Here is a 23,689-nt window from a genome sequence, read left to right as displayed (position 1 = left end):
CTGGAAACTTCCTGGAATCCAAGGACCAGTCAAGGCGTTGCCATGGAGATGTGCTCCATTATTTCGGTTCTGACTCTGAGAAACCCCACTTGACCTCTGACCTCCAATGAAGACGAAGGGACAGCAGCGTCCCACTTCCTGCTTTTTGGCTGCACACCTGGTTGCCATGACGACCTCCATGTTGTTCAGCAGCTGCAGTTTGATGCTCCTGCAGCCGCTGAGTCAGAGGAAAAACCTGGAAACGAAACACATCAGTCTGTCTGTCTGTCTGTCTGTCTGTCTGATTTTGACTCTTTCTGATCCAGTAGATTCATTTTTCTGCAGATTCAACCTCCTGACTGGATCTCTACTCCTCTGCAGCATGAATGGATCCGATGGATCCGGTGGATCCGATGGATCCATGCATCAGTTTTTCTTGCTCCATTTTTTGTAAACTTGTAAAATCTGCAGATTCTTGAGGAGTTCTGGCTGGAAGTTTGTCAGAACCGTCTCTCCTTTCTCCCAGCCAGAGTTTGGACCTCCCCCCCCCCCGACCCCCCCCCGCTCCTAACGGGTCCACCCCCCCCTCCCCTCCCTCTGTTCGCCGCTCGCAGCTCCTCATCTCCAGCCGCTGGTTCCGTTCATCTCCAGCCCGCTGGTTCCGTTCATCTCCAGCCCGCTGGTTCTGGTTCCGTTCCTCCGCCGGTTCACCGAACTCCTGCCGGTCTGGTTTGTGAGCTGGACTGGTTTCGGATGGATTCTTTGTTTGCCTTTGCTGGGTAACAGCTGGCCCAGTTGACTGGACGGACTGGGGCTGTGACTGGTTCGGGATCGCGTTTTTTCCTAGAGCGACCTGTGGATCCGCAGGAATACCGGGAGAACCGAGCAGCAGGGCGGTCCATGTCTCCGGTCCGGTCCGGTCCGGCTCCGAGGTGAGGTCCCATTCGAACCTGGTTTTATCCGCTGCTTCCCACACAGGAAACTTTCATACTCCAGAGTATTATTTATTAAATATGACCCTGATTTAAATATGACATAAAATAATGAAAAGTTTGTTCTGGATGATGATGATGATGATGATGAAGCATTCTGACTTCCGGTCAGACCTCAGGTCATCCTTCTGAAAGATGTCTTGCAGACTAAAAAGTTTGATCATTTCAGATTTTAAACCAACAGTTCTTTACTTGTAATGTGTTTGAGCGCCTGTAGGGGGCGCGCTGAGCGCTTTCTGCTGCTTTAAAACTCAACTGAAGAGTTTCAGATCAGGTGAATCCGTGACGTTTTCCTCTTTAGGGCCTCAGTTCTACTTTCATGGCTGTTTCTGTCAGGAAGTTTTCACTCCTCATGTCGCTGGGTGTGTGTGTGTGTGTGTGTGTGTGTGTGTGTGTGTGTGTGTGTGTGTTGGGGGGGTCTCATCTGACCGTCCTCCTGTTTGGCCTCTCCGGCTCATCTTTCAAACATTTCTTTTAAAAACAAAAGTTCCCACACAGACGAAGAATCCAGGAATGTCAGCAGGACTGAGACAGAAAACAACATGAGATGAAGATCCAAAGTCTTCCTCAGAGGAACGGCGACTGCTTTTGGTCAAAATAATAAAAAATTCTCCTGTTTGCAGAAACCGACTGAAGTGGGAGTTATTAAAACAAAAACACGACAGGGAACTTCCAACACTGAGCAAACATCTGTCAGCAAAACAGGGAAGTTTCAGGCCTGAAATCCTCTCAGACGCTGTTTAAGAAATAAAAACGTAAAATTCAGAAAATCTGACGATTTTATCTGCATGATGAAGGAAAGCAAAGATTTTTATAGAACAGACTCCCAGGAGGAACGACGACATTTGTCCAACTGAGAGTTTAATGTTCACACGGATCAAAGTTCATTCATACAGAGGAAACAGCAGCGCTACCGTTAGCTTAGCACAAAAATGCCTCCAACTTATCAGAAGGGAAAACATATAAAAGAACTAAAGATCAGATCTGTCATAAAAAGAGTTTATAAATTTACTCTTTGATTACATGAAGCAGAAATGAACTAATCATAACTTAGATTAACTGAATTCAGCTAAGCTAAGATCAGATACGCTAAAGATAAACTGAAATAACTAAGCTAAATCAAAGTCAGCGAAATTATGCTACAGTAAACTAACCTTCCCTAGAGTAAACTAAACTAATCTAAAATAAGCTAAGCTATGCTAAACCAAACCAAGCTAAGATCAGCTACACTTAGATAAGATGAATTAAGAAGCTAAAATATGGTAGCAGAGATAAATTAAACCAAATATAAAGTCAGCTGAATTATGGTAAAATAAGCTGGCATTATCTTAAATAAACTAAACTATTCTAAAATAAACTAAATTATGCCAGGAGAAGTTACGCTAAACTAAGCTAACGTAAACTAAGTAAGTTAAACTAGGAAGCTAAAATAAGGTGGCTATTCTAAAGTATAGTACAATTAATTAAAATCAGGTAGGTTTAGCTAAAATAATCTAACATTAGCTAAACTAAATTAATTTAGATTGAAATAAAGTCCATCCATCCATTTTCTTTGCTTTATCCGGGGTCGGGTCGTGGGGCTAGCAGCTTCAAGGGAGGCCCAGACTTCCCACCCTTTATTTCCCTTGAAATAAAGTTTGCTAAGTAAAGTTAAGGTAAACTAAACTAAGGTCAGATAAACATAACCAAGGTAAGCTAGGGAAAGCTAAGCTAAGCTATGGTAAATTTAGCTTACTTAGGCTAAAATCAGCTAGGCTAAGGTAACCTAGCGGTGTCTATTTTTTAAAGCTTTTTAGTGTTGAGGTTTGATGGAACGTGTAGTTTGTTTCTGCTGTATGAAGAATATTTTAATGTTTTAATGGAGCCTGTTTTTATATTTTAATATTTTATGTTTAATGTATATTTTAAGGTTTTAATGCAGCCTGACCACAGAGCTGGTTCTGTGACTCATCACTTTGCTGTTCTGGACCTTTTGACACAAACAAACATTTAGGATTTGAGCCATAATTCAACTCTTTATCCTCATCTTTACTTTTAACAAACAGGATTTTATCTGCATGTCCTTTAAAAAATGCTGTCATGTGTTTCGTTTGACGGCCGTAAGGATCTGAATTTGGTTCGTCACTTTGGGGTTTTGTTAAATTTGAACATTATTTTAAAAAAAGCTTTTGACTGGAGTCATAAACATCGACTCTGGTGGGACTTGAACCCACAACCTTTCAATGTCTTGCTGCTGCGGTCAGTCCAATGCGCCACAGAGCCTGCTGTTCATCCCAAACTGTCCTAAAGCTTCATCCTCCTGCAGGGCCGGTGGGGCAGTCCTGGTGTCCTGTAACTCTTAGACGTCTCTCTGGTCCAACACACTTGAATCCAACAGCTGAGTCTCCTCCTCAGTGCAGTCAGGTTCTCCAGAGTCCTGCTAACAACCTCATTATTTGACTCAGGTGTGTTGAAGTGGAGATGCATCTAAAAGCTGCAGGAACTGGCCCTCCAGGCCTGGAGTTGCCCACCCTGACTGTAGCCCAGCGCATCTCAATTCTAGTCCTCAGGCCCCCCTGCTCTGCATGTTTTAGATGAGCCTCTATTCCCGAACAGCTGATTCAAATGATTGCATGAACATCAAGTGCTGCAGAAACCTGTTAATCACCCATAGATTCAATCCAGGTGTGTAGCAGAAGGGAAACACCTAAAACAGGCAGGGCAGGGGGCCTGAGGACTGGAATTGAGAAACACTGCTGTAGGGCAATAGGAGGCAACTTTGGTTGCCTGGACATATTTGGAAAGATTTCTAATTCTGTTCGTTGTTGATGTCTGTTTTAGAGCAAAGTTTGACTGGAAGAAACCAGAAACGTGTTGAAGTCGTTGTCATTAGGAACCAACCCTGAGATTTTTCTGTAACGTTTTCTAAGAATCGATTTAAAGTTTGTTCTGCTGTTTGCTTCACAGCGCTGCTTTTTATGTCTGAATGATTCATAGAGAATAGAGACAAGTGAATAAGTCAGCTGAGAACTGTCCATAAAAACAACTGATGGTTCCTTCATGCAGTAACAGAACGAAGGTCAGTGAACGCATCGTATCGGGACGCAACTGTGTCGGTGTGTTCAGGTTCTCCTTTCCCTTTCTGTATTAACTCAGAAGAAACGTCCCGCATTTTAATCATGAGGTCAGTAATCACATCATCACATCTCAGAATGCCAAGTGTCTGTGACCTCTGACCCCTCCTCATGCTTCCATGTGCAGAGGGACTCTGCGTTTTCATCGTCTCCTAACCAAAGGCCTGCAGCCTCAGGCGATAGAAGCTGATTTTCTTCTGATTCTGCTTCCTGGGCTCCGGCCAATGAGGTGCTTGGATTGTTGTCCATCCCGTCTCTGCTGGACGCTTCCGCCTGATCTGCCATCAAACAGAAAGTGGAATATCAGAGTATAATGATCACATCATAAATTAATGAGGCGTTTGGTTCTCTTGTCCTTAAAAGGCCAAATCCTCCTTATCACCCTCCTCATCTCTGACTTCATTGGAAGCAACCAGCCGTTCCAGGAATCATGAGAGCAACTTTGACCAAAGTCATGCGGCTCCGACGGATGAAGGATGAGGAACGTGAGGAGAATTTTTATGATAAACAGGAAGCAGTTTCTCCTGCTGTTTGGTGAATCTGAGCAGAGATCCAGACGTTACTCTCTAAACTCAATCACAGCCAGATGTTAGAGCTGCAAACGGGGACATGATTTCTGCTCTCACTGCACTTTTCACTGCAGTGTTTCCATATTTAGACATCAATAAAATCTGGCACTTCCACTTCTGCACTTGATGCTGTTTGACACAAACTTTGAACGTTGGTGTCGTCTCCTTCTGCTTGGGTTCTGGTTCTGTTTTAGGTCGGTACGCGTCCATTATACACCAAAACACAAGACAAGGGAAATTATGTCGTTCTCCAGAATCCAGTTTAACTTATGATCATTAAATGTTTCAGTAATTTGATCAAATAAATTCAAAGCCCAAAACACAGGATGTGATTTATCATTCGATCAGACAGAAAACGGCCGATGAGACCTGGCAACCGCTGGCGATCCTCTGCCACGCTGACTCAGCATTTTGATGGAAACGTTGAGAGTGAAACAGGAAGTGACACGCGGTGGCAAAGCAAAACACATCCACTTTTATTTACTACTGAAAACAGCAGCGTACTTACCCATTCAGAGAAATGAGAGAGAGCTGGATCTCTGCTCTGGTCCGTAAACGAGTTGGACAGAGAAAGGTGAGCTGAGCTCCACGAGGCTCTTTATCGTCACAGATTTGTTCCTGAAATCTGATTTTTTTTTTGCATAATTAAATGTGACTGGAGTCAGGCGGTTTAAGAGAAAGATAAGGTGAACAGCAGTGCTAAGTTTGAAAGTTTACTGAATTTTACGCTGCTGAGCAACGGGAGCTAACGTTGATTAGCTCCATCCAAAGTATTGGCAACAATTGCTTCAACCATTGTCCTGATTTACCATCTGTTGCAGAATTATGGCTCATGTCATAATTCTGCATGTAAAATTGGATAAAATGCCACATGACCGTTCAGATCAGATCAGATTTAGTGGAAGTGACACAAATTGATTTTTTGGGTGAAAAGATCAGAATCTGTCCGTTCAGACGATGAGATGAAATCAGATTATCCTGTTGAGTGACCGCAGCTGGACTTTAGGTTTCATGTTCATCAGAATATTTAACATCAGTTTCATTTTCCTCTGAGTTGGATGCTGGTTAATTTGCTGCCATGTTGTTGATTGTCAGAAATTCAGAACCCAAATTCCAACATTTTCTGTAGCTCAGTGGAAACTTGTTGGACGATGTGATTCACAGGTTGCGTGTTCAAATCCCAGCAGCGCCGTTGTCCTCCGGTGTTCCGGTAAATCCTGATATCTGGACCTAAAGCTGTGTTGGTGTTTCCGGTTCCTCTGAGCGGTCCGCTCCGACCCAGACTCCAGGAGCCAAGCAGAACCAAACACACCCCAACCATCTCAACTATTTGGAAGCTCTTTTAATATTTAGCCTCTAATTATGGGATGTGGGAGGGTAGTTTCCTGGGTTACCACTGTTTGCCGTTTATAATAATTAGTCCAACAATTTAGCATCTTCTGAGGTTAGACACAGGCTCTGCTGTGACGCACAGTGTGTGAGTGTGTGTGAGTCCGGCGACAGCTGGATACCACAGCGACTCTGGCCCAGAGCCGCTCGGTAAACAACATAAATAACATACACAACATGGCAGCAAAATGCACAGAAACACGCAGCAAACATGCTCCTTCGCTCCACAGCAACTGAAAAAAGCTGGTTTAAAATTAGACCAACGTTTGTTTTAAACTCCTATATGAGAGTTTGACTTGTGGAGGTCAGGAGGTTGATGGTTTCAATCCCAAACAAGCCAAAGCATCCATCCATCCATCCATTTTCTGTTCACCCTTGTCCCTAATGGGGTCGGGAGGGTTGCTGGTGCCCATCTCCAGCTACGTTCCAGGCGAGAGGCGGGGTACACCCTGGACAGGTCGCCAGTCTGTCGCAGGGCAACACAGAGACACACAGGACAAACAACCATGCACACACACACTCACACCTAGGGAGAATTTAGAGAAACCAATTGACCTGACAGTCATGTTTTTGGACTGTGGGAGGAAGCCGGAGAGAACCCACGCACGCACAGGGAGAACATGCAAACTCCATGCAGAAAGACCCCGGCCGGGAATCAAACCCAGGACCTTCTTGCTGCAAGGCAACAGTGCTACCAACTGCGCCACTGTGCAGCCCCAAGCCAAAGCATCTTTAATAAAATCTAAAATAGACGTCAAGCTTGAGTCAGAAATAAATATCAGGTATGATAACGAGTCAATTCTCTGGATGATCATCTGAAGGAACAAAACGTTTCTTTGTTCCTGGAACATGACGCAAAAATTCCCACGTTTTCACATGGAAATATTTCTGCAGGCTCTGTGGCGTAGCGGACAGCGCCTTGGACTTTTAGCTGTGTAGAAGAGAGTCAAAGGTTGTGGGTTTGAGTCCCGACAGAGTCAATGCTTCAGGAAAAATGAAAAAAAGCTCTTGTATCGTAACCAGGTGAGGGTAATGTGAAGTCAATCAAACACAGATTTATGTTTCAGTCCCTGCAGCGACAGAAACGTTACAACATCACTACATGTTGCACCAGGAAGCAGAGAAACTTTATGACCAGAATGACGGAGAAAACAGGCTTTAACTTGTCAGAGTGAAGCAGAAATACTGACGCTGTGATGTGTGTGTGCTGGAAACAGCTGTGTGTGTCTGACACACACACATAAATGTGTCCTGCTGACACATTTATGGAGTCTCATCTTGATGTCCGGCTGTCCGCTGAGACGACTCCATTTCCCAGAATTCATCACAGGACAATAGAGCTAAAGCAAACAGAGCAGACTGAAGGCTGATCTATTTTTGTCTCTTATTGTGTTGAAGCTCTCTGTGGAAATCTCCTTCATTTTCTCAGCTGGATTTCTAGAACATTCTGTCTGACATGTTTCAGCCTCAGTTTCCTGCCCGCCGACTGAATGAATGGTTCCGGTTCTGCTGGTATCTCGGGCAGAACCGGGTTTGTTATTGAGAAAGTGGAGAAGATGTCTAAAACAATCTCACCTTTACTGTAGTTCCTTTTACTCAGTGGAAAAATAAATGCATTCATCATGGTACTAAATGGGATTTGTAGCTCTGTTGGGTTTATAAACTCTAATATGGTTAGCATTGTTGCTTCACAGCAAGAAGGTCTTTGGTTCAAATCCCGTCCTGTGTAGAGAAAGTTAAACATCCTCCTTGATTAGCGTCTGCTAAACAGCATGTAGTTAAAATGTATAAGAGCTAGCTTAAGCACCATGCTGGTGTAGCGCTTTAGCATTAGCTTTAGCTAAATAGCGTATTGGTGTAGCGCTTCAGCTTTAGCTAAATAGCGTATTGGTGTAATGCTTTAGCATTAGCTTTAGCTAAATAGCGTATTGGTGTAGCACTTTAGGGTTAGCCTGCTCTCCCTTACTAACGATGAATATGAGGTTCATCTTGCCTGTTTTCATATTTCTGAGTGTCTGTAACCTTCCTGCGGTCACAGAGGTCACAGGTCAAGGTTGTAAATTCAGTTTCCGTCCTGCTTTGGTTTCTCACACAGAACAAACCAGAATGTGTAAAGAACTGAAAACAAACTGAGGAGACGTCCAGGCTGAGCGCAGGGAGGTCAAAGGTCGTGCTTCATGGCTCCCCTCTGAGGAAAGTTGCACAACTCGCATCTGATGGACTCTCAGCCAGAGATGTAGAGGAAAAAAGTAAAAGTACTTTGTTACTGTAATCTGAGTAACAGGAAGTCACTCAGAGACGCCGGAGCCTCGTTTTTAAAAATCCTTCCATGTTGTTGCTCAGACAACGATTAGCAAAGAGTGAGTTCAGAATTCAGATTACAAATATTCATTGATCCCAAAGGGAAATTAAATGTCGTCGTAACTCAGGTTTTGCTCAACACGTGGATCTCAGCGGTCGGAAACCAGCCGACCTCTTCTGACGCACTTATCAAAATATTCACTGAGAACAAAACGTTTGTAACTAAAGAATACAAAAATTAACAAAACGTCTTTAAATTATTAACCCAACAAAAATATTAATCTCAGTAATTATTGTTTCAACTAGGTGTTGGTGCAATTCTGTGTGTTTTGGTTCCATTAAAGAAAATAAAAAATGGACTCAAAGGCCGACTGACTATCAGAGCAGCAGTTTGAATCAGCTGATCAGGGAGCCGGATTAATAATCATCCAGCCTAAAAACCTGATATCCTAACGGACCGAACGTTTTAACGTCATCTCTGATGGGCTTGTGGAGCGCAGGCGGTTGCCACGGCAACAGGTGTGTTTAAATAACATAGAGAGTAAAAAGGTAGAGTGGTTTAGAGTTGATCACCTGTTCAGGTTATTTTACCTTTGGTTCCTCTTATCAGTCTGAAGTTTCTCATATTGAGGTCAAAGTTCAGATCTGTCATAACTGACTGATATCTGCTGGTCTCAGGTTTGTAACCAGCTGCTGACTGGAAACCAGTAACCTGCTCCCAGTGTCAGAATCTCACAGAGGAAGAACCTGCATCAGGTTTTCTATCACTTTAATATTTCTGCTGTAACTGATGTGTGTTTGCATGTAAAATAAGTCAACAGAGTTGAATTTGCTGTTTTATGTGTCATGAGGCTGGTGAGAGGAAGCGTAGATGTTGGTCTCAAAGGTTGTTGTTGCGCAACACCCCCCCCCTCCTTTCTGTCTCTACTCTCTCACTCTCGTACTTCCTCTTCTGAGAGGGGAGATGTGCTACCAGCTCTCCGTCTAACGGGTACGTTGAGTTTCCTAAATCTGCTGGGATTTACCCTGTCCAGAACTGAAGTAAACTCTGTTTAAGCTGGTTTCGAGAAACGATTCGCCTGGTTATCTGACGGCCTACATCCAGGTGTCCCACCCTTCTTCCCCCTGTGAATTAGCCAGACTGAGCAGCCTACAGCCAACTAGTTTCACAGAGCACACCTGTTAACGGTCGCTCGTTCTCTATTTTGCAACTTGCATTTGTTATTGAACCAGGTAGGTTTTAGTGACTCGGGCGAGTCCCAAGGATGTTGTTTTAAATATGGGCTACCAGCAACCTAAAAACATTTTCCACCTCTTCCTCTCCAGAATCAAACATCACAGCTATTTTACAACCATCAAAGAACTTTAAGGTGACTCATTAACTGAATGTCCACAACATCTTTAGATTTTCTTTATGCTAAATATTTTATTAGTAAGGCATTTTTGCAAGGGTCAGTACAGCTTAATTCAGTAGCAGAAATAATCAAATAAGTAAAATCAATCATCTAGTCTATCTTTCCCTACTGCTGACACTGAGAACTAAAAAAGGAACCTTTGAGAGAGACGGACGGAGTTTGGTGTTTCGAAACCCAGACCTGGCTTGATGATGAAGAAGGTGTTGCAACAGGAGGAAGACGCCGATCGATGAAGGCCAGGATCTCCGCAGGTCTGATGAGCCTCCTCTCCGCATGGATGCTGAGGTCACACAGGACTTGGTGCTGGCAGGAAAAAAGGCACCAGTTCTCCTTCTTTGTCTTTGCCTTTGTCTTTGTCTTCATCTTTGTCTTTGGGGTCTGAACCCAGCCGATGAGAGAAGTGTGATTCGAAGCCACAGATTGTGGGCCAGACGGGTTGGTCTCCATGTGCAGGACAGTCGTCGGCTCCGTGGCTCCGACTCTTCTTCAGCTGCAGAGTTCTTTGTCCATCTCGATCTTGGCTCGAAGCTGCCCGGAGAATCCAACGAACGGTTCCTCTTTTGCACCCACCTTATATAGGGTTTATCTGTCTGCTTAGACAGATGATCTCATATCCATCACTGTCTTACAGACATTTCCTGATGTCTGTGCTAATGTCTCAGGGTTGCTCAACCTCCTGTGTCCCTTGCCTGCACAACCTTTCACCTACTCTCTACCTCCAACATATCAGTGATGTTTAATTGCAGTTACACCTTTTTACACCATTTCAAGTTCAATGTCAAAATCACATTTATATCACATTTATTTTCTTCAGCTTCTCTGATCTATCATTCATTTATGATTTTATAACCATAACTTATTAGTTACTCTTATTATAATCTTAATGTGAGTTATTACAGATGTTTTTCTGAAAAGAAACCAAGAATAATACATGATTCTAATTATTTACTACTAAAGTTACAGTTACTTGTTTTTCTTGTAGTTCCCACAAATATAAGTGTATTATTACAAGTAAACCAATATTCATATAAGTATTTTACTTTGAATCTTATCCAATTACTAATAATGTTTAGATTTAATTTTTTAAAACTTTCATGCTTTAAAATAGTCTCAGCTATTTTTATAAATCTGCAGGCTGGAAACTTCCTCTTTTTCCAGGAAACCTGCTTTTCCTGTTTAATGACTCTCTGACTGACTATGATTTCTTATGATTAGATAGAAAAAAGTAGAATTAAAGCAAAGTTTGCATGAGACAAAAACAACACACACAACTAGATTTATTTTATTGACACCTAAGTCTACTGCTGGGCCTTGATGTCACTTGAGTGATTCATTTTAAAGATAACTTTATTTATTATTACTGTTAAACTAAAATCTCCAGCATGGGGAAGTGGGATGAGCTCGGATTTTCTTGACACCCCCTCCACGAGGTCAGACCTTTCACATGCTGGGAGTCCATCACCCTCCTGCAGTTCGCCGTCCTCATCCCCTAGAAAGAGAAGAAGTTCGTCTGGGATGTGAAGATGCAGATTCTTCATCCTCAGTTTTCACAGAGGGCTCAGTGTAGTCATCAAAACTCCACTTCTCTTGACACCCCCTCTTTGGAGTTTTGATTTCCCCCATGAGGTGATGAATGTCGAAGAAAACTTGGATCGCTCTGATTCTTCTACAGGAACCTTCGCTGGATGAACTGTCGGTTCTTCAGGATGTGGAATGGTTCTTTAGGGAAGATGGGCTGAGACAGAAGGCCTCAAAAAAAAACTTTTCTGGCTGTTCAGCAGAGCAAAGCAAAAAGCATAAGCATCATGACGCTTTATCCGTAATCATGATCCTTTTCCATTTTAATCCATCAGGTTGTGACAGGAGTTCTTCTTTAGCATAATCCAATTTCTTCACGGCCCTCCCAGTCCAAAGCCTTGAAGTTGTTCTTTGAACGGCAACCTTCCTGTAATAGTGGCCAGTCTAATATAGGATGGCATGGTGCTTGATTCTCTGGCCATCTTCTTGTAATGTTCTGGTTCGCTGTAGCTAAGAACTGGCTTGAGCACTGCTTCCTCATGGACCCCTTTCTTCATCAGTAGTACTGTGTTGAAGTTCAGTACTTACTTTACAAAATCTTGGGCGTTGAATCTCAGCTTGATCACCGTAGTTGCAGGCCGATCTTGAGCTTTAATCCAAACTCTCTGCCCTGTTTTCAGTGACACTTCAAGCTGCAACTTCCCTTTTCCTTCTCTAAGCAAAAAGGAGAAGTGTCTTCGCCTCCCTGCTTTCTGTGACGTGAACGGAGTTCCTCTGCAGGGGAAGACCTGCTCTTCTAGCAGTTGTCACTGTGTCCATCAGCACCAAGAGGTACTTCTCACCTCTCTTTCCTGTTGTCCCCATTGGCTCTGCTACATCCATGCAGACTGAACCCCATGGGACTGTGCTCTTGATGAACAAACCTTCCATCCGCTGCCCTCGGCGACCTGCGTTGTATTGACCACACACTTCACAGTCCCTCAGCACGCGTTGGACTTGTTTCACTGGGATCCAAAGATCTTGCTCCTCCAGCTCCTTACGGGTAGGTCGCACGCCTGCATGTCCAAGGGCCTCATGCACGCTCCGCACGACCTCGACCACGTACTCTTCTGGGACCTCCCGTCCTCTGGGAGTACTGTCCCACTTCTCGGTACCGACAAAGACGATCTTCCTTTGTTGGACATAACAGTCCACTTCATCATTCCCACGCCAATGAGCTCCCTCATGCGTGTGTGCTCTTTGATGCTCAACTTCTATCTCCAACAGCATTTTTAGCTCAGCAATCTTTTTCCACAAATCTTTGTGTGCCCCACGTTGGGCGCCACTTGTTGTTGCGCAACACCCCCCCCCCTCCTTTCTGTCTCTACTCTCTCACTCTCGTACTTCCTCTTCTGAGAGGGGAGATGTGCTACCAGCTCTCCGTCTAACGGGTACGTTGAGTTTCCTAAATCTGCTGGGATTTACCCTGTCCAGAACTGAAGTAAACTCTGTTTAAGCTGGTTTCGAGAAACGATTCGCCTGGTTATCTCCTGGTTATCTGACGGCCTACATCCAGGTGTCCCACCCTTCTTCCCCCTGTGAATTAGCCAGACTGAGCAGCCTACAGCCAACTAGTTTCACAGAGCACACCTGTTAACGGTCGCTCGTTCTCTATTTTGCAACTTGCATTTGTTATTGAACCAGGTAGGTTTTAGTGACTCGGTCGAGTCCCAAGGATGTTGTTTTAAATATGGGCTACCAGCAACCTAAAAACATTTTCCACCTCTTCCTCTCCAGAATCAAACATCACAGCTATTTTACAACCATCAAAGAACTTTAAGGTGACTCATTAACTGAATGTTCACAACATCTTTAGATTTTCTTTATGCTAAATATTTTATTAGTAAGGCATTTTTGCAAGGGTCAGTACAGCTTAATTCAGTAGCAGAAATAATCAAATAAGTAAAATCAATCATCTAGTCTATCTTTCCCTACTGCTGATACTGAGAACTAAAAAAGGAAACCTTTGAGAGAGACGGACGGAGTTTGGTGTTTCGAACCCCAGACCTGGCTTGATGATGAAGAAGGTGTTGCAACAGGAGGAAGACGCCGATCGATGAAGGCCAGGATCTCCGCAGGTCTGATGAGCCTCCTCTCCGCATGGATGCTGAGGTCACACAGGACTTGGTGCTGGCAGGAAAAAAGGCACCAGTTCTTCTTCTTTGTCTTTGCCTTTGTCTTTGTCTTCATCTTTGTCTTTGGGGTCTGAACCCAGCCGATGAGAGAAGTGCGATTCGAAGCCACAGATTGTGGGCCAGACGGGTTGGCCTCCATGTGCAGGACAGTCTCCGGCTCCGTGGCCCCGGCTCTTCTTCAGCTGCAGAGTTCTTTGTCCATCTCGATCTTGGCTCGAAGCTGCCCGGAGGATCCAACAAAAGGTTCCTCTTTTGCACCCACCTTTTATAGGGTTTATCCACCCCCCTGGTGCGCCTGCTGTCTGCTTAGACAGATGATCTCATATCCATCACTGTCTTACAGACATTTCCTGATGTCTGTGCCAATGTCTCAGGGTTGCTCAACCTCCTGTGTCCCTTGCCTGCACAACCTTTCACCTACTCTCTACCTCCAACATATCAGTGATGTTTAATTGCAGTTACACCTTTTTACACCATTTCAAGTTCAATGTCAAAATCACATTTATATCACATTTATTTTCTTTAGCTTCTCTGATTTAGCATTCATTTATAATTTTATAACCATAACTTATATCACATTTATTTTCTTCAGCTTCTCTGATCTATCATTCATTTATGATTTTATAACCATAACTTATTAATTATTCTTATTATAATCTTAATGTGAGTTATTACAGATGTTTTTCTGAAAAGAAACCAAGAATAATACATGATTCTAATTATTTACTACTAAAGTTACAGTTACTTGTTTTTCTTGTAGTTCCCACAAATATAAGTGTATTATTACAAGTAAACCAATATTCATATAAGTATTTTACTTTGAATCTTATCCAATTACTAATAATGTTTAGATTTAATTTTTTAAAACTTTCATGCTTTAAAATAGTCTCAGCTATTTTTATAAATCTGCAGGCTGGAAACTTCCTCTTTTTCCAGGAAACCTGCTTTTCCTGTTTAATGACTCTCTGACTGACTATGATTTCTTATGATTAGATAGAAAAAAGTAGAATTAAAGCAAAGTTTGCATGAGACAAAAACAACACACACAACTAGATTTATTTTATTGACACCTAAGTCTACTGCTGGGCCTTGATGTCACTTGAGTGATTCATTTTAAAGATAACTTTATTTATTATTACTGTTAAACTAAAATCTCCAGCATGGGGAAGTGGGATGAGCTCGGATTTTCTTGACACCCCCTCCACGAGGTCAGACCTTTCACATGCTGGGAGTCCATCACCCTCCTGCAGTTCGCCGTCCTCATCCCCTAGAAAGAGAAGAAGTTCGTCTGGGATGTGAAGATGCAGATTCTTCATCCTCAGTTTTCACAGAGGGCTCAGTGTAGTCATCAAAACTCCACTTCTCTTGACACCCCCTCTTTGGAGTTTTGATTTCCCCCATGAGGTGATGAATGTCGAAGAAAACTTGGATCGCTCTGATTCTTCTACAGGAACCTTCGCTGGATGAACTGTCGGTTCTTCAGGATGTGGAATGGTTCTTTAGGGAAGATGGGCTGAGACAGAAGGCCTCAAAAAAAAACTTTTCTGGCTGTTCAGCAGAGCAAAGCAAAAAGCATAAGCATCATGACGCTTTATCCGTAATCATGATCCTTTTCCATTTTAATCCATCAGGTTGTGACAGGAGTTCTTCTTTAGCATAATCCAATTTCTTCACGGCCCTCCCAGTCCAAAGCCTTGAAGTTGTTCTTTGAACGGCAACCTTCCTGTAATAGTGGCCAGTCTAATATAGGATGGCATGGTGCTTGATTCTCTGGCCATCTTCTTGTAATGTTCTGGTTCGCTGTAGCTAAGAACTGGCTTGAGCACTGCTTCCTCATGGACCCCTTTCTTCATCAGTAGTACTGTGTTGAAGTTCAGTACTTACTTTACAAAATCTTGGGCGTTGAATCTCAGCTTGATCACCGTAGTTGCAGGCCGATCTTGAGCTTTAATCCAAACTCTCTGCCCTGTTTTCAGTGACACTTCAAGCTGCAACTTCCCTTTTCCTTCTCTAAGCAAAAAGGAGAAGTGTCTTCGCCTCCCTGCTTTCTGTGACGTGAACGGAGTTCCTCTGCAGGGGAAGACCTGCTCTTCTAGCAGTTGTCACTGTGTCCATCAGCACCAAGAGGTACTTCTCACCTCTCTTTCCTGTTGTCCCCATTGGCTCTGCTACATCCATGCAGACTGAACCCCATGGGACTGTGCTCTTGATGAACAAACCTTCCATCCGCTGCCCTCGGCGACCTGCGTTGTATTGACCACACACTTCACAGTCCCTCAGCACGCGTTGGACTTGTTTCACTGGGATCCAAAGATCTTGCTCCTCCAGCTCCTTACGGGTAGGTCGCACGCCTGCATGTCCAAGGGCCTCATGCACGCTCCGCACGACCTCGACCACGTACTCTTCTGGGACCTCCCGTCCTCTGGGAGTACTGTCCCACTTCTCGGTACCGACAAAGACGATCTTCCTTTGTTGGACATAACAGTCCACTTCATCATTCCCACGCCAATGAGCTCCCTCATGCGTGTGTGCTCTTTGATGCTCAACTTCTATCTCCAACAGCATTTTTAGCTCAGCAATCTTTTTCCACAAATCTTTGTGTGCCCCACGTTGGGCGCCACTTGTTGTTGCGCAACACCCCCCCCCCTCCTTTCTGTCTCTACTCTCTCACTCTCGTACTTCCTCTTCTGAGAGGGGAGATGTGCTACCAGCTCTCCGTCTAACGGGTACGTTGAGTTTCCTAAATCTGCTGGGATTTACCCTGTCCAGAACTGAAGTAAACTCTGTTTAAGCTGGTTTCGAGAAACGATTCGCCTGGTTATCTCCTGGTTATCTGACGGCCTACATCCAGGTGTCCCACCCTTCTTCCCCCTGTGAATTAGCCAGACTGAGCAGCCTACAGCCAACTAGTTTCACAGAGCACACCTGTTAACGGTCGCTCGTTCTCTATTTTGCAACTTGCATTTGTTATTGAACCAGGTAGGTTTTAGTGACTCGGTCGAGTCCCAAGGATGTTGTTTTAAATATGGGCTACCAGCAACCTAAAAACATTTTCCACCTCTTCCTCTCCAGAATCAAACATCACAGCTATTTTACAACCATCAAAGAACTTTAAGGTGACTCATTAACTGAATGTTCACAACATCTTTAGATTTTCTTTATGCTAAATATTTTATTAGTAAGGCATTTTTGCAAGGGTCAGTACAGCTTAATTCAGTAGCAGAAATAATCAAATAAGTAAAATCAATCATCTAGTCTATCTTTCCCTACTGCTGATACTGAGAACTAAAAAAGGAAACCTTTGAGAGAGACGGACGGAGTTTGGTGTTTCGAACCCCAGACCTGGCTTGATGATGAAGAAGGTGTTGCAACAGGAGGAAGACGCCGATCGATGAAGGCCAGGATCTCCGCAGGTCTGATGAGCCTCCTCTCCGCATGGATGCTGAGGTCACACAGGACTTGGTGCTGGCAGGAAAAAAGGCACCAGTTCTTCTTCTTTGTCTTTGCCTTTGTCTTTGTCTTCATCTTTGTCTTTGGGGTCTGAACCCAGCCGATGAGAGAAGTGCGATTCGAAGCCACAGATTGTGGGCCAGACGGGTTGGCCTCCATGTGCAGGACAGTCTCCGGCTCCGTGGCCCCGGCTCTTCTTCAGCTGCAGAGTTCTTTGTCCATCTCGATCTTGGCTCGAAGCTGCCCGGAGGATCCAACAAAAGGTTCCTCTTTTGCACCCACCTTTTATAGGGTTTATCCACCCCCCTGGTGCGCCTGCTGTCTGCTTAGACAGATGATCTCATATCCATCACTGTCTTACAGACATTTCCTGATGTCTGTGCCAATGTCTCAGGGTTGCTCAACCTCCTGTGTCCCTTGCCTGCACAACCTTTCACCTACTCTCTACCTCCAACATATCAGTGATGTTTAATTGCAGTTACACCTTTTTACACCATTTCAAGTTCAATGTCAAAATCACATTTATATCACATTTATTTTCTTTAGCTTCTCTGATTTAGCATTCATTTATAATTTTATAACCATAACTTATATCACATTTATTTTCTTCAGCTTCTCTGATCTATCATTCATTTATGATTTTATAACCATAACTTATTAATTATTCTTATTATAATCTTAATGTGAGTTATTACAGATGTTTTTCTGAAAAGAAACCAAGAATAATACATGATTCTAATTATTTACTACTAAAGTTACAGTTACTTGTTTTTCTTGTAGTTCCCACAAATATAAGTGTATTATTACAAGTAAACCAATATTCATATAAGTATTTTACTTTGAATCTTATCCAATTACTAATAATGTTTAGATTTAATTTTTTAAAACTTTCATGCTTTAAAATAGTCTCAGCTATTTTTATAAATCTGCAGGCTGGAAACTTCCTCTTTTTCCAGGAAACCTGCTTTTCTTGTTTCATGAATCTCTCTGACTGACTATGATTTCTTATGATTAGATAGAAAAAAGTAGAATTAAAGCAAAGTTTGCATGAGACAAAAACAACACACACAACTAGATTTATTTTATTGACACTTAAGTCTAATGTTGGGCCTTGATGTCACTTGAGTGATTCATTTTAAAGATAACTTTATTTATTATTACTGTTAAACTAAAATCTCCAGCATGGGGAAGTGGGATGAGCTCGGATTTTCTTGACAAGGTTTTTCAGTTCGGCTGTAACTCACGAAGTCTCATAAGAGTTATTACAGACAGTGATGTGAAGTTTTGTTCAAATGATCTGAGATTTGAAGAACTAAACCGTATCGATATTAATTTTCATTTCTACACAACAGCATGTCGTCAGCAAAAGAATAAAATAATGTATTTTGTACGACTAGAACTTTTTAAAGTACTTTAGACTTACCAAAAGTCATTTCGATAAGTCTGAAGGTGAAAATACTTTTTACTTTCTGCATTTAAGTACATTTCAAAACTTTTTTACTAAGCAGTCCAGCCTGTACTTTTACTAGTACTAAATTACTTTTACTTTTACTAAAGTATTTTTTCAGACAGTACTTCTGCTGTGGAGAATGTGAGTATTTGTGACGGTTCTGCTTCTTCCTGTTTGGGTCAGAGAGCGATGGATGGGTTAGGGTTGGAGTTCGGACCCCAGAGGAACCCCTGAAACGCTTCCTGTAGAACCCGGCTTTAGATTTCAGGTCCGATCTGTCACAGAAAGCTCCAGGTTCTGGGTCGCATCAGAACGCTCAGCAGTTCTGGTTCTGGACCACACACAGCAGCCCGGCCCACGTCTGTCAGGAGGACGGGTGTCGGAGCGCCAGCCTTGTGTTTAGGCTGGAGGAGCACTTTCTCTCGGCCCGGTTCTGAACCCAGACCACAGAACCGACCCGCGACTCTAAACGAGCAGCTTCTCCCCTCAGCTTACACAGAAACGACGGAGGCGCCTTCAGTTCTTCACCTCAACGGTTCTGAAACGGGTCAAACAGGAAGTCCTGCTGGGTTCTGGGACAAACATGAGCAGCACTTTTCTGTGGTTCCGGTTCTGGAGCGGGGAGGTTCGATAAATCGATCATCCATCACGCTCTCACCTCAGCTCAGATGAAATAAATGCAGAACTTCATAAAGACCCGATCAGTTGGTTCTGATTCAGACAGGAAGTACTTAGCCCTGAAGCTACATGTTAGCATCTCATGTTGGTTGTTTTTCAGTTCAGGAACCGGAACAGAACTTTAGAGCCATGAAACCCAGTCAGTGTTGGTTCTGGTTCTGATCAGGCTCAGATGATAGCAGGAAGTTCTGGCTGCTTGGAGGGGAACAGGAGGAAGTGATGCGGATCAGGGGTTTTATTGGGTTCTGGACCGAGCTCAGTACAGCATGTCTCACTGTAAATCTGTCACTTTAAAACCCTGAATGAACATAAACCAGATAACCCGCCTGAGGTCCGATTCGATCAGAACCATGAAGCTTTACGAGACGAATCAGAACAAGTTGCTGTTTTGATCATGTTCTTTATTATTGATAAAAATGTGTTGCCATACAGGTTCATTCCTTTAGCTTTAGTTCTTATTTTCTGTGTAACAGTGAGCACTTCTGCTAACCTGCTAATAGCTAACATTTTGCTAGCTTTAAAAACATTTAGCACTCAATTCATTTTTCCAGATAAATTCTAAAACTCAAATTTTCTTGTTTTAATGTTTTGTAAATTTCAGTTAAAGTTCAGCATCTGTGTCGAGGTTTTGGTTATCGACTGTTTAGAGATCCTCAGACCTTTTTTTCATGCTCTTATTTTGAATTCTGTTTACGCAGCAGTTCCTCTTGCTCCCCTCAGGTTCTCCGCCCATGATGCATTGCAGTGAGTGACAGTTATTCTGTACCCAGAATGCATCTCTGTTGTTCCACAGTAAGCGGTTTTAGACATAGACATAATATATTATATTATGTCTATGGTTTTAGACCTCCGGAGGGAGGTCCCAAGATGGCGGAGTGAGAGCTGTTGTTTTTGCAGGCTCTAGTATACAGTTATTGTTTAGCCTAGATTTAATCCAAATTTTGTGCTTTAGCCCCTGTTTTAAAACATCGTAGGTTTTTTTATTCTTAGTTTAACAACTTTTTGAAACCATTTCAGCCTTCTTATTCATTTTTGCCGTCTGGGAATTTATCTACGGAGGTCAGCATGTCAGACTACAACCGGTCGGCTCTCCAAGAGGCTTGCGACGAAGATATTATTGAAGACATTGAGTTGGTCGGGGCCACGTCTGATCCTTCGGGTAAAGAACAGAAGGTGAACTGGGATCACACACCTATTAAAAACAAAAGCAAGAAGAAAATGAAGCTACAAGAGTCTGAATGTAACGAGGACACAGCGAACGCCATCCTCCGTGCGATAGGAGAACTTAACACAAAGATGGACAATCAGACTGAAATTTTAAAAAGCATTGACAAACGCATAGAAGCTAATCCTGTCGCCATTGAGGTAAATAAGAAAGGCATATCAGAGCTCCAAGCTACGGTTAACCTTCTCAAAAAACAAAACGCAGCGCTGAGGATCCTGTGAAGACCAGGCTCGTTACAAGAGACGCTGGAACCTGAGGGTGACCGGACTGGACCGGACCAGACTGCCCGGGAAAGACGACGAGGACGTACGGGAATCCATCATCGGGATCCTCACTAGGATCATTCCTGTCTCCGTGGATCGGCTGCGAGATACAGTCGACACCGTTCACAGATTGGGGAACAAAGCTGGAGCCGCTTCGGCCAACAACCGACCCAGAGCCTCATCATTCAGTTCGGGATGCGAACCCTGCGGGATGAGGTCTGGAGGAAATCCAAAGAGGCTAAAGGTTGTAAAGAAATGCACATCAGCTCCAAGGAGGACTTTTCTAAGGAGGACAGGCTCCCAGGGCCAAACTGTGGCCCCTGGTTCAGGGAGCAGAGAGAGGCAAACAGCAGACCTGAAGGAAGGTTTCGCCCTGATCGATAATCGAAGAGTGGACCCTGACTAATTACACCGCCATGTTCCTTTACTCCCACTGGTACGGTATATTATGTCTGTATTTGTTTAAAGGGCTATTGCACTATTTCATATAGCTGTTATTGGCTGTTCTCTCATTCCTGCTCATCGGTCCTGAGTTTAGTTTTTGCACAACTACTGTGTTTATTTCATGTTATCTTTACTTTCACTTAATACTAGGGGTTTAAAAAATATTGTCAAACGTAAGGCTACTTTTCTTTATTGCAAGGAGCAAAAGGCTAATTGTTTTTTTCTGCAGGAAACTCACTCATCAAGTGAGGAGGCCAAATTCTGGAAACTTCAATGGGTGATCAAATTAATTTTAGTCATGGTTCGTCGCATTCAGCTGGGTTATGATTATGTTTTATAAATTCCCAGGTTCTTTGTTGGAGCATATCAGTGAATCAAATGGCCACTGGGTAACTGTAATAGTGGAGATTGATGGAAATAAGATTATTTTGGTGTGTGTATATGGATATAATAATAAAGCGATGAATAGTATATTTTTTACTGACCTCGGAGTGAAGATAAAATAATGGAAAATAAAATATTCCACTGATCAGGTTATCTTAGGAGGAGATTTTAATGTAACTCCAGATGGATCGATTGATCGCCTGCCCTCTAGGGGGCAGCACCATATTTATGATGGTATTTTTGTAAATTTAATCTCTACTACAAATTTGACAGACTGCTGGAGAATTAGAAATCCTAATATCAGACAATACTCCTGGTTCAACCCTTCTGGAAACGGCCAGAGCTCTGGGCTGGATTACTGGTTAATCCCTCATAATCTGGTCAATAATATTTCAAGTTGTGAAATCTCAGCAGCTCCTCTAACAGATCATTGTTCAGTTACCTTGTTTCTCTCTCTGAATAAATCTAAACCACCTTCAAACATAGCTTGGAAGTTTAATAGTAATCTGCTGAATAACAAAACTTTCTGTCCAGAAGTCCTGGACCTCATTGAAGATATTTCAGTAATAGATCTGTCGCCCTTAAGTAAGTGGGAGTGGTTTAAATTTAATGTTAGGACAACAGCAATAAAGGCAGGCAAAAGTGCTTCAAAGCTCAGGAGACAGAAACAATCCCAAATTAATAATTCTCTATGTTCAAAATCAGTTTTGACGTCTGAAGAGCTGAGTCAGCCTGATGCTTTAAATCTCAACTAGATGATGTTTTTCTAGATAAAGTAAGGGGGGCTTTCATTGGCTCCAGGGCTCGATGGATTGAAGATGGTGAAAAAAATCTTCATATTTTTTTAATCTTGAGAAGCAGAGACAGTCCAAAAAGAAGATTCAGAAACTAATTATTAATGGCAGCATCACTGAAGACCTGGATTTAATACATGAGACATTTTTATAGTGATCTTTACTGTTCTAAGTATTCAGAATCCAATTGCCAGTATTTTTTTGATGAAATTCAGGAATCTGTTGAAACAATTAATCTTGATTTTAAAGACCTCATGGAAGATGAATTAAGAATCGAAGAGCTGGACGTAGCAATACAACAAATGGCAAAGAGTAAATCTCCAGGCCTCGATGGGTTAACCACTGAATTTTATACTTTCTTTTGGAAAGATTTACCAAAACTATTATTGAGGCCCTGCTGGATGCATTTCAAACAATAATCTCTCTCCCACCATGAAACGAGGTCTGATTACTCTGATCCCCAAAACAAAGATCCTTTATCACTAAACAAGTGGAGACCCATCACTCTGTTATGTACAGATTATAAAATTTTAGCTCTTGTTTATGCCAATCGCTTAAACAGTGGATTAGGAACAATTATTAATGAATGCCAATCAGCGTTTTTAAAAGAAAGAAATATCCATCATCACACTAGACTGATTTTTGATATGATTGATTATCGTAGCTTTATTGATAGTGACAGTTTTATTTTATTCCTGGATTTCTTTAAGGCATTTGACTCACTGGAACACTGCTTTATAATAAAAACACTAAAATATTTTGGCTTTGGGGAAAAATTTTGTAACATAATTAGTTTATTGTATACTGACATAAGTAGCTCAGTTTCCCTGGGAACGAGTTTGACCCCTAGTTTCTCTATGTCAAGAGGAATCAGGCAGGGCTGCCCAATTTCACCTAAATTATTTATATTAACAACTCAAATGCTACCTTACTAATTATGAACAATTCTAATTTGCACAGTATCAAAATTTTTGATAAGGAATTCAAGATAAGTCAGTTTGCGGATGATACAACAATTTTTCTAAGAGATAAAACTATGGTAGACATTGCTCTAAAATCTATTTTAATGTTTTCTGGCGCATCTGGTCTGTCTCTCAATATTGATAAATGTGAACTTCTGCCGATCCAGTCCAGCTCTGAGAGTCTGCTGCTTCCATTACAGTTAAGTCTGAAGTTAAATATCTGGGAATACTGATTTCAAAAAATACTATTAGAAGAGAGGAGGAAAACATTGGAAGATGCTTGGATGGCATGAAGAGATCCTTGAGTCTTTGGTTCACTAGAGATCTGACTGGTTCTGGACCAACTCTTCTGTCCAAAGCTGAAGGAGTGTCCAAGTTAATTTATCCATGCCATTCTGCTTTTATCTCTGACAAGAATATTAAGAAAGCTAATTCAATAATCTTTCAATTTATCTGGAGGAACAAAACTCACTATTTAAGACGATCTCATCTTATTAAAGATTATGATAAAGGAGGAATTAGAGCCTTGGAGTTTGAGGCTCTGATTGGTTCATTTAGAATAAATTGGCTGAAAAACTATTTGTCTCAT

The 23,689-nt window shown here is 42.4% G+C and overlaps 1 protein-coding gene and 1 long non-coding RNA gene across 8 annotated transcripts in view; one reads left to right on the top strand and one right to left on the bottom strand.

The window, feature by feature from the left end:
* The first annotated feature begins 587 nt into the window (after positions 1-587).
* plekhg2 (pleckstrin homology domain containing, family G (with RhoGef domain) member 2) overlaps positions 588-23,689 on the top strand; it is a 70,364-nt gene continuing 47,262 nt past the window's right edge. For 6 of the 7 annotated variants that reach the window (XM_028045196.1, XM_028045193.1, XM_028045190.1 and 3 more), the window contains exon 1: positions 588-911. The gene's annotated coding sequence lies outside the window, so the exon portion shown is untranslated. Of the gene's footprint in view, positions 912-8,947; positions 9,100-23,689 lie in introns of those variants that run through there. The other variant, XM_028045189.1, reaches the window with a different exon arrangement.
* Positions 4,082-9,065, bottom strand: LOC114161802 (uncharacterized). Its single transcript, XR_003599077.1, has 3 exons — positions 8,935-9,065; positions 6,105-6,111; positions 4,082-4,092 (listed from the first exon to the last, which is right to left on the bottom strand). It is a non-coding gene; the product is annotated as an uncharacterized LOC114161802 (long non-coding RNA).

Source organism: Xiphophorus couchianus, chromosome 18 (genome assembly GCF_001444195.1).
Source record: "Xiphophorus couchianus chromosome 18, X_couchianus-1.0, whole genome shotgun sequence".
In the NCBI taxonomy this organism is placed as follows: domain Eukaryota; kingdom Metazoa; phylum Chordata; class Actinopteri; order Cyprinodontiformes; family Poeciliidae; genus Xiphophorus; species Xiphophorus couchianus.
The sequence above is the reverse complement of the archived record's forward strand: the minus strand, read 5'-3'. Positions and strand labels throughout refer to the sequence as shown.